Genomic DNA, 8555 nt, shown 5'->3' with positions numbered 1-8555 from the left:
GCTATGTTTTAAAAGTGGTAGAAAAGTTCCTGTGGATTTGAATTATTTAAGAGTATTCCATAGTATTGTTCACAACTGAGGAAATGAACTGAGAAAAAGGGTGTAATATGAAGAAAAGGACAGAGTTCGGCTGATGTTTACAATTCATATATAGTAAAGTAAAATGAATGTCATGAAATGGGGTCCCTCAATATTAGAAATACTGGAGGATATCAAATGCCAGGGAGGAAGCAGCCTTACTCACATAGCAGAAATCCTAATAAGTTTGGTTGAGATGGAAGTGGAATAGATGAGAAGAACCTCATGGTTTGCCAGGTTCTATGGACTGGGAGGCTTCTGTTGTTAGGTGCAGGATTCTGGAATGTTGTCCATGAGAGACAAAGGAGAGCCCTTGAGTTTTCTATATCATGAGCTGTCTCAGAAGTCACGGGTTACAAATGATTCCACAGCAGAGCCAGAAGTAGAGCTATGGGCATCACTCCATCATGATAAGTCTTCTAGAGGACAGAAGGACAGATGATTACCAGGAGAATAAAAATACATCCCCTAATTCTTTGCCAATTGTTTAAAATTGAGGAGATGGCATTTCCTTTAAATATCTACTGCTTTTCTCTCTTTCTTTGAGACTCTGTAGAGTTGTTCTCAGAGTTCTTGTAGTTTGTCATGACAGCTGACATTCTGGTAGAAAGTTCTACTCACAGTAAAATGAGTGACATTATTTCATCTGGAGATTAAAATGCATGCTCATTTAAAAATGTTTTCTGCATTATATATGATGTTTGATATTTGATACTTGTTTGATGAAACTGCTAAGTAGTCTGAGTTTCACTAAATTGTTTTGAATTTTTATGACAGTGCTGAACTTCATGAGAGTATTCCATTCAGCCAGAAGACATTTATTTTTAAACATGGTTTTGTGTGGTTCAGTCTTGTCCTATGCTTGTTATGTAGTTCTGAACTCATGCCTATAGCCCCTGAGTGCTGAAATTATGAACCTCAGAATAAGAAGCAGAGTTCATTTTGCAGTTTGTCCATTGCTTGTGTAGTATGGATTTGCTACATGGTGTTTTTAATGTGATTTAATATTCTCTGGATAACAGAGAGCCTAAATGGTGAGTTTGTAGTTACCGATGAATTTGATGAAAGTATAAGGGAGAAAGGCAACGGATAAAAGACAGCATTTTGGAGTTGCCTGGACGACTCTGTTAATATCATTTTGCACCAGATTTTCAATGACAATATTCTATTTTGTCAAGAGCTTTGGACTCTAGAATCATTGTGTATAATAATTTAATACAAATTAATACAAATTAAATACAAAGTCAGAATTGCACAAATATTCTTTCCAGGTTTTTCCTGTTACATTTTTTTGAAATATACTTTTAATAGGGGATTCTGAGACTCACATTGACAGAACCTTAAGAGTGCTACACTAAAATATGTAGTATTCTTTTTATTTTTGTAGTTACAACAAAAAATCTAGGCACTCAAATAATTATGAAACATGAATCAAAACCATAATGGACAGTGAAATAGCATGTCAAGTTTTTAATCACAAGTGCAAGATATTGTCTTCAAAATCTATTTTCCAGAGAATATCTGCTATGGTGTTTAGGCACTGTTGTGTTGCAGCTCTCTCTTTTGTCTTAGTAAGTTTTCTTCATCAATAGCACACTCTAGTTTCTAGGAAAATGAGCACACTGGATGGGAGAGAGAGCTGAGCTGGTAAAGGATATGCATCAGAAACTTGAAGACCTGAGTTAGACACCAGCATATTCTAACAGGGCATGCATTAGCAGCATGAGTTTGGACTCCTAGCAGTGTCAGGAGGCAGAGACAGGAGAATGGCTGGGACTGTCTGTGCAGCCAGCTGAAACTCTTTAGTGAGCTTTAAGTCAATGCCAGACTGTATGTCAAAAAGGAGGTTGGATAGTGACTTTGAAAATCTCCCTAATAGTCCTTGTGCTAAATAAAATCTGTCTCTCTCTCTCTCTCTCTCTCTCTCTCTCTCTCTCTCTCTCTCTCTCTCTCTCTCTCTCTCTCTCCTTTTAAACATGAATAATGAGTTGATATACTTTCCCAACTGTCTCCTTTCCAAGTCCTCTGTTGTAGATCCCATATTGTCCAATTCTTGACCTCATAATTTTCTACAAGTCCCTTTCTTTTTTCAAATCATGATTTTTATAGCTCTTATCAACTCTAGAATATATTCATATTTTATAGTTAAATAACTACAGTTCCCTGGTATATTTTAAATTTGCCAGTGGAAGTCAACCATAATTTCAAAAAAAATAAGGGCCTTTCTCTCCCTTTCTCTGTCTCCCTCTCTCTCTCTCTGTCTCTCCCTCTTTCTCTCCAACCTCTCTCAACTCTCTCACTCTCACAAACACAAACACCCACCCCCACACACATAGATACAATCCACACATACACACTCACACACATATATAAATAAACACACAAATACCAAAAAAATATAATAGTGTAAAAATTAAAACATAGAATCCATGTATATACCTCCAGACAACCACCATTCAAGGATGAATTCTGTCCTACAGACAAACAGAGAAGTACATGTACTATGAACATGCACACAAACCATGTAAACTTGGCATTCATACCTAGAACACACATACACAAAATCCAAATGAGAAAAATATTTGTCTTGAAACAATTTACTTGGCATGGACTGAAATGAGCATCCAACCTGTACTTAATAAGCATTATTCAGTTTAGCTTTACTATGTAACTCATTGTTGTGGAATAATCTTTCTGTACACTGTGAAGATGTGTCTTTGCCAATCTGCCCTCTGATTGGTTGGATAAAATGCTCAATGTCCATTTAGTTGGGCAGGAAGAGGTGAGGTGGGACTTCAGAGCAGAGAGAAATGAAGGGGGATGAATCTAGGCGGGGAGACACACCAGAGGCACAAGAGAGGAAGCAGGACATGCAGAAGGAGAGGTGAAAGCTATGAGCCATGTGACAGCATGTAGATTAATAGAAAGGGGTTTAATGTAAGTTATAAGAACTAGATGCAAGCATAAGCTAAGGCCAAGCTTTCATAATAAATAATAATTCTCTGTGTTTGATTTGGGGACTGGCAATCAAAGGAAGCCTGCTACAAATTACAATGACAGAAATTCAATATTAAAAACTATAAACAAAAACAGAAACAGACAACACCCATTTTAGACGAGGATTCTTCCTGTTGCTGGGGAATGTAATATGAGTACACCCGGGCAGTGGTGGCACATGCCAAAATCCTAGCACTCGGGAGATAGAGGGATGTGGATCTCTGTGAGTTCGAGGCCAGCCTGGTCGCAAAATGAGTTCCAGGAAAGGCATAAAACTACACAGAGAAACCCTGTCAGAAAAAAAAATAAAAAAGATAACATTTAGAAACAACATGGAAAGGCAAAATAATTTTAAAAATTGGAACTGTATGAAAAATATACCTCTACAGAGACAAAAATACTTTAATCAACCTTAACAGAAAATACAAGCACACTGTTTATATACCTTGAGCTAATATCCAATCCATTTAGTATCTCCTACCTGACTTGCTCATACTTTACTCTACATGGGTCTGTCTTTCTTTGCCATGTGTCTTTTATTCATGATGCTCTTATAGATAAAATCTGAAAATACACACACCAGTACAACATGAAAGACAGACAATTTGAAGACATAGACTACAGGGATTTCTGCTCCTCATTGGTTCTCTCGAGGATATGGTGGCTCTCTGAGACACTGGTGCATTTGAGGATAAATTGGCTGCAGCTTTGGCTGTGAAGCCAGCTTTTCTGATAATCAGTTTTAATGCATGGTTGTCAGATAAGATACAGGATGATATTCCAAACTCCTTTTTCCTGTTGAGAGTTGATTTGTGTCCAGGTTCATAGGCAATTTTGAAGTAAGTTCCATGAGCTGCCGAGAAGAAGGTATATTATTTTGTGTTTGAGTGAAATGTTCCATGAATATCAGTTAGCTTCATTTGGTTCAGAATGTCAGTTTTATCTAGCATTTCTCTGTTTAGAGTTTAGTGGTGATAGTAGCGTGTTGAAGCCATCCACTCTCACTGTATGGGGGTCACTGTGATTTTTTTCTCTAGTAGTGGTTTCTTTTTTAAACTTCTATGCACTTATGTTTGGTGAATAGATGTTTAGAATTGCATAAGCATCTTGATGTCTTGATGGAGTTCTCCATTAATGAGTCATAGTGTTCTCCCTATTTCTTCTGATTAGTTTTGGTTTGAAACCTATTTTTTTCAGATATTAAAATGGCTATATCAGCTTGTTTCTTGGATCTATTTGCTTGGAATATCTTTTTCAATCCTTTTACCCTGAAGTGATATCTGTCCTTGATGTAAAAGATGGGGGAACCCTTTACTGTCCTGTTCCATCACACCATCAACTCCACTCATTACCACCAGCAAATAGGCTGCAAATTCAAAACAATCAGAAGAGATGATTCATTAAAGGAAATTATAAATTATGATACTACAATCCTAAACACAATCTCAATATGCAAATGATTTCATAAAAGAAATATAATAATATTTTTAATGACACATTCAGTATAACACAGTGATATTTGGAAAATTCAACACCCTGTCACAAAAGACACAGGTTATCTGAAGAGAAATTCAGTAGTTAAAGTGGGGCCCTTATTCAAAAGGAACTAGTAGACAAGCACAGAACATTCCAACCCAAACCTTAAAGAATTCTTGTTCCTCTCATCACTTGAGGGCTATAAATTCTGTCAGAGTGGTCATCTCTGGTGGGCTCTCTACAACAATGGTAAGAATCTAGACTCTTTGACCAGAGATGGATGTTAACATTCCAGAATATTGGTGGATGGGGTTACCAGAATGAGTGGGCCTCTCTACCAGAAAGGGTGTGCCTAAATGGGGCACCGAACCACAGGTATAAGACACATGTTCCTTAGGCAAGTAGATGGCTCTCATTTGATTTTTCAGTGATATCCCTACTGACTGGAGGGAGATATAATCAAAAAGTCCTAATTTTCATTTCCCTGGTCACTAATGGTTTTGAACACTTTTTAAAATTTAGTAGAAATATAATTTTTAATAAAGATTTCTATTTAGATACATGCCTTCTTATTTTGTTTTATTAAAAATACTTTTAAATTATTAATTGATAATTTCAAACATTATAAAATAGATCTTTTTTCCTTTTATTGAAAACAGATTCTTTTCTCACAAAATTAATCCTAATTATGGTTTCCCTTCACTCTACACCTCCAAGTTCTTCCCCATCTCCTCTCTTACTCAAATCCACTCCCTTTTGGTCACTTATAAGAAATGAACAGTATTCTAAGGTATAATAAATTAAAACTAAATATGTAATAAGATTAAACAAGATGGTCACATCAGAGTTGAACAAAATAATCACATAGAAGAAAATATGAGCCCAAGAGAAGGCACAATATTCATTTGAAGAAATCAAATCCTCTCTATCTTCCCAGGACCCACTCCCACAGAACCTTCAAAAACACTCTTATACCAACCTTCATAGCCTCATTGTTTACTAATCTAGTAGCAGTAGTGAGAATATGTGTGATATGTGGGTAGGGGTAAGAAAAGTCTCTATTATCGCACACAGCATATGTGGAGGCCAGAGTACAGCTTGCAAGACTCATTTCTATCATCCTACCTAGGTAAGGAACTCAGGTCATCCAGTGTAGCAGAAATTATTTTTACCAACTTAGCAATCTCTTTGTTCTTTTTCAAAAAGTGACTCAATGATTTCAAGTTGATGAGTCAATGTGTTTAGAGGAATATGGTTTAGCAGTATCATATGTTGTTTTATGTGATACTTGAGGATATCATGACTTCCACTGATAATTTGCTTTAAGGGCTTCCTGTTTACCTACAAATTTATTAATATGTGTCTTTCCTTTCTTTTTGGTTACTGTGACCAAGGGTTTTATTTATGTTGTATATCATTTCAAAGAACCAAAATTCTCATTAAATTTTTGTTATTTCAATTTTGTTCATTTATGTCAAATCTTTTTTTATAAAATAAATTTATTGACAAATTAAATATAGTAATGTATATAAATCCATTATTTACATATATGCAACTTATTGATGGCATTCATATGCATTATGGACTAAGGGTTGCCAAAGTGAAGGAAAAGGTAGCTAGGTAAGTAAGAATAGGGTTATCAAGGGTACTATGAGTGATCAAATTGAGCCCTGGACCAAAGAAAAATATTGCTGTATCTTGATTGAGGCAATGGTATAGAAATCTACCCACTTGATTAAATGGAATAGAGCTATACATACACATGCATTGCACTAAAGCACTAAAATGAATTTCCTGGCTCAGTTATTATAACATAACTAAGTGTAATCTTTGGGGATAATTAGATGAATGTACATTAGATGGCTGCATACTAGTCTTTTATGACCTTAAACAATTTCAAAATGAAAGTTAAGAATGCTCTATTAAAGTTATATTTAGTACTCAGACTTTCTAAAATAATTAGAATCATAAGAAATCATTAAAGTTAGGGGTAAGTTCTAAAAATTGCCCCCAAATATTCCATATAGTATTGAAAAGAAATAAATAAATAAAAATTTTAAAAAAACAGTCATCACACATCTAACACACAAATGTCATATTGCTGAAAACATGAGGATTCAACACATAGGGAGGAACTAGAATGGAAACATCTTATAAATAAAGATACCTCCCTGTTTCTCTTTGAACAAATGATCAAATATGCCATTTTAATAAATAGGAATAGACAAGAATGTATACAATGCAGAGCACAAGCATAAACCCAGAAAGTTAGAGGCTGAGTATGACTAATTTAAAACCAAACTTAGTCACAAAGAGCAGCCCTGATTCCAATTATTTTTTTTTTAAAAAGGGACTTGGATTTAGCTCAATGGTAGAACATTTGAGAACTATGTGTAAGACCATAACATCAATCATTGGTGCTGCTGAATGAATTAACTACTGAATGAATAAAATGTTAAGAAAAAAAAATAGCCAAGCAATGGTGGTGCACGCCTTTAATCACATTTATGTCAAATCTTAATGATTTCTTTCCATCTCTAAATTTAGACTGTGTATTTTTTCAAGTAATTAAAGTGTATTATTATTATTATTATAATTATTATTATTATTTAATATCTGTCTGTTTCCTTTGACATGCAGTTACAGCTCTAAACTTCCCTTTTAGGACAGCTTTCCTTACATACCATAGATTTTGGAAAACTGGGTTTTTATTTATTTATTTATTTGTTTGTTTGTTTGTTTGTTTGTTTATTTATTGTACATTGCTGTTTTGCCTGTGTGTGTCAGTTCCCTGGAACTGGAGTTACAGACAGTTGTGAGATGCCATGTGGGTGCTGGGAATTGAACCCCGGGGCTCTGGAGGAACAGTCAGTGCTCTTAACCACTAGGCTATCTCTCCAACATCAGGAATACTGTTTTAATCCATTTCTTTCTTGATGTCTCCAGTGACCCTATTCACTGTTCAATAAAGGTCTTCTGGATGAATGTGGATTCTAAGTTTACTGTTTTCCACAGATATCTCCACTTGCTTAGTAATTTCATTTACAGACCTTGCTTCTTGCGTGAAAAGTATTTGCATATATTATCATCATTATTTACTTACATGAAGTTTCGATACTGGGCATTCTGATTTGCATTCTTACTCGGGCCCCAGGGGATAATTTTTGATGGAAGGATTTGTTTTGTGGATGTTTAGTTTCTTGAGTTCTTTGCATAGTCTGAACAGTAATCCTCTGTCAAATATATAACACACAAAATATTTCTCTTATTCTGCAGAAATTTGATTGATATTTTATTATATAAAAGATTTTTATTTTTATGGGGTCATCTATGTACACTACTCGTTGTATTTTCCGAGTAATCAATCTAATTTACAAAATACTTAACTATGCCTGTGTCTTAAAGGTTACTTCCTGCAAGTTAGTTCTATTAATGGCAGAGTTTTAGACACTCCAGGAAAACATTGGTCCATTAGGAGTGTTGTATTCTGAGTTTTATGTCAATGCAGTATGAGACATAGGTATTTTTTCCAGACCTATATAAATAATCTGTTGTTGTCAGCATCATTTGTTAAACATTCTGGCTTTTCTCCAGTGTTGTGAGTTTGGGCATCTGTTTCAAAAGCAATTGGCTATAGTTGTGGGAACACATCTTTGTGTCTCCTGTGCTATTCGAATATATTTCATATAATTATACACTAAGATGAGGACCCAGGACAGGGTAGATAGTTTGGTTGGTAAAGTGAATGTTTCACAAGGAGAGGAACATGAGAATGATTCTCGGGAACAATATAAAAGCCTGGTTTAGTGGTCTGTAGGTGCAGTGCCAGCAATGGGGAGGCAGAGACATGCAGATTACTAAGGCTTGCTGAACAGCCAACCTCCCCTCTTTAGTGAGTGCCATGTAAAAGATGAACTTTGTGTCAGAAACCAAGGTGAAGAGTGACATAGGACAGATATCCAAGACTAACTCTTGAAGTCTACATAAACACACACACACACACA

Source organism: Onychomys torridus, chromosome 17 (genome assembly GCF_903995425.1).
Source record: "Onychomys torridus chromosome 17, mOncTor1.1, whole genome shotgun sequence".
Taxonomy (NCBI): domain Eukaryota; kingdom Metazoa; phylum Chordata; class Mammalia; order Rodentia; family Cricetidae; genus Onychomys; species Onychomys torridus.
The sequence above is the reverse complement of the archived record's forward strand: the minus strand, read 5'-3'. Positions refer to the sequence as shown.